General features: G+C 35.8%; 1 protein-coding gene across 3 annotated transcripts in view; it reads left to right on the top strand.

The window, feature by feature from the left end:
* nr1i2 (nuclear receptor subfamily 1, group I, member 2) overlaps positions 1-3,587 on the top strand; it is a 46,733-nt gene that overhangs the window by 222 nt on the left and 42,924 nt on the right. The window lies entirely within an intron of this gene.

Genomic DNA, 3,587 nt, shown 5'->3' with positions numbered 1-3,587 from the left:
GTGAGTTGTATTTATATAACACTTCTTACTTCTTACACCATTCGCAGTTCTCTGAGTGCTTTATAAATAACTTTAGGATTAAATCAAGTTTAAAGGTGAATTTAAGAATTGTAAAGACTGTCCTAAAAGCACGAGGTGTTTGGAAATCTGTCTGTATCTGACAGTTATTCCAGAGATTGTTCCAGACAAACTTGAGCTGAGCAGACATTACAGATCTGAAATGCTTACCAGGGTTGTGTACTGCACTGTATGTCCACCATATAGCCTAGAGAATGAACTTCAAGGGAAGGTTCAAGGTCATTTAGGGATTTTTTATGAACAACTAGCAGTACTTTGAAACCAATCCTAAAGCTGTCTGGAAGCCAGTCTAAGGATCGGAGTGCAGGAGAAATGTGTACACCTGTTTTTGTTTGTGTTAGTATTCTGATAGACTTTTTATGAAGTAGCCAAACTTTATAAGATCAAGGTGTTGTGTGGAAATCCTGAAAGTGTTGAAAGTTTTTTTTCTTCATTTATTGGAAGAAAATGGAAAATAAATTGGAAATAAACAGACACATTTCGAATTTTGAACTATTTCAAAGAAAGAAAGTAAATTTTGAATATCCTGATTATTTCATTTTCAAGATTCTGCTCTATTTCTATGTCCCTGTTTAAATGTAGGCACATATGTGATAATGATCATATTAACTGCATAGTACAAAAGGTCACATTTCCTTTAGTTTTGAGTCTTATCCGTTCCTTTAATGCACATGCTCAGATGACACTCCAGTGGATTTGATACAACATGAATCATCAGGTTTTGCAAACAATTGGACTCCGTGCCAGCTCAAATACACTGCCATAATAGCAAAAGAGTGATTTAACAAATACTACAAATTCTGAAAATTCCTAATTTCAGGTTGCTGATGATAATATAATTAAATTTTCACTAGTGGTCTTAGATTTTTGGACCCACCGTGACCCACTTTAGGAAAATATAAGATGTAATTCACCTCCAAATCACTTGAGACCCTTATTGTAATTTAAGATAAAGTATTATATTTTTGTGCCAGATATTATTAAGTCATATTTTTTTTGTTCCAGACTCCAGTCAACATCATAGCATTTTTAAAAACATATTTATAAGATACATATTCTTTTTACTTCTGAAATCAGATGCATCATGCAACAGTACTAAACAGTGTACATTCTGTAGTAAGTGTCAAGATTAATGCTATATTCTGGTCATCAATATTAATCAGTGCTGCACCTGATCGTTAAACACAAGCACAAGATCTTTTTTGTTGTTTGTAATTTCAGGTATAATGTTTTATACATTTCTACTCATGGACAATCCATTATTTTTAATGACAAGCGAATTTAAGAAAACATTTAAAGAATCTGGATTTTGCTGAATTAGCTATTTTTGTGGCTAAATTTGTTGTCACTTTAATATTACTGCTGAAGCTGAAATCTGTGTCAATTATAACTCCATGATTTTTAGTGGATTGTAGCTTTCCATGCATTAGACCTGAGCCTGACATTAACCTTAAATCTTTCATCTTTTGAGCTATACCTCTGTGTTGTCCTTGGTGGGGTAAAGAACACTTCGATGCATCCTTTTATCAGTGTGTTCAAAGCATTTACGTAGTGCATCTGTAGGATGGTAGTCATTTGGTGAGCGTGTTGATGTTGTAGATGTGGATGTTGTCTGTATGGATTTGAGACACAGTTTGTTTTCCTGCAGAATATGGTCCAAGCTGCTCTCGGACTGAGCCTTGAGAGGTATTTCCTGTTGAGTCTGAGTTTAAATGTAAACTGTGACTTATGGAAAAGGTTCAGGTTTAATTTTGAGCCATTATTCTGTAAGTGAAGTGATGACTCAAACAGGATGTGACAATGTTGGAGCGGTGTAATGTAGCCCGAAATGAAGCAGACTTGCTGTTTCCACCGCAAAGTCAATTATTTTCCTGTAACACCACATCTTGAAGTGTTTTATACCTTTTATACCACAGCATTTGCTAATGATTACACTTTTTATTTGTTAAAGAATAAAACGATCCATTTCTAGTTGGATAAATTTCTACATTTAATGTTGTGAAACAAATGACTTCCTGTCATCAGTTACATTATAGCAGCTCCGAACAGTCACTCCCCCAGTTTCTCTTGAAGTTAATAATAATAAAAAAACAACAACAAAAAACCATGCAGCTATTTACTGAGAAACTTTTACAGATGTACCTCTGATTGCTACAACCACTGACACTTGAGACTCCTTCCAAAATCGCTAAATAAACATCTACTTACAGAAAGCTTCACCACATGAGTGTAAATATGTTTCTGTTAAATAAAGAGATGTTTTTAATTTCTTTATTAGTATATGGAGCATCTGCCATGCAAGTTCAAGCGAATCACCTGTTACTATAAAAATAATAATGTATTCAAGCGAGTACATTACCATTAATTTGTGATTTTACTTTGCAGCTGAAACTACTGTCAGAGTACTGTCAGAACACTTTATGTTCTGACCGATCAGATTTGAAAAATGAGAACAGTGATGTGGTAAAAAATGCAATGAAAACAAGTTGAGGGTTTTTCCCTTTCTTTTTTGGTCTGATGAGTTACTGTTGTTTCTTTAAAAAAAAAAAATGCATCAAACTAACAAAGATATTTGACTATGGCTAGGAAAAGAGCTGAGATTAAAGTGTGACTTCCTAGACCAGACTCAACAGCTTCCATAGTTAGTGTTGGGTATGTATGTAAATAAGTACTATAAATGGGGGGTATATAAGTAGTATAAATGGGGTGGCTGTGGCTCTGGTGGTAGAGCGGGTTGTCCACTAATCGTAGGGTTGGCGGTTTGATTCCCGGCCCACACGACTCCACATGCCGAAGTGTCCTTGGGCAAGACACTGAACCAATGCTACCATTGGTGTGTGAATGGGTGAATGAGAACCAGTGTAAGGTGCTTTGGATAAAAGTGCTATATAAGTGAGCCATTTACCATTTAAATAGTACATATGTCCCACACGCATACTATACACCACCAGAAGTCCCATTTTTGTTGTGCTTCTCTTCCTTAGATGTTTGTGTAACCCGATAACTCTCCTTTAATTTACACTTGTACTGTTTTACATATTTAATGTATGAATCAACTCCACAGCTGGTACAAAAATAAATGTTCAATCAGTTAAACTAAAGGTGCAGGGTTAGAAAACACTGATCTGGGTCAAGATACTGACTTTTCTGTGTTCTGTAACATACTTGCTCCCACACTGCAGTACATGTTAACCTTGTTAACTGCGTTAAGGCACGTCAGCTCATGTAAATACACATGTCAGGAACATTGTGTAATTTAACGGCAGTTCAATCTTAGTTTTTCTTAGGGGTCCTCCTCTGTACCCCTGCGAGTGGCCTAGTCTGGGTACTGGCTTATGTAGCAATGCTGACAAATTGCTCATGTTTTATGGCTCAATTTGTAAATAGAAGCCTGGAGCAATAGAATAAAAGAGTACCAGCATTTTCCTGAAGGTTTTGTGGTCTCCATTCATGATCAGGAGGCCCTTCTGTGTTTCTATACCTTCGCTGAAATGATTAAAAAAAGTAGT

Source organism: Ictalurus punctatus, chromosome 6 (assembly GCF_001660625.3).
Source record: "Ictalurus punctatus breed USDA103 chromosome 6, Coco_2.0, whole genome shotgun sequence".
In the NCBI taxonomy this organism is placed as follows: Eukaryota; Metazoa; Chordata; class Actinopteri; order Siluriformes; family Ictaluridae; genus Ictalurus; species Ictalurus punctatus.
This window is presented reverse-complemented; position numbering and strand designations above follow the sequence as displayed.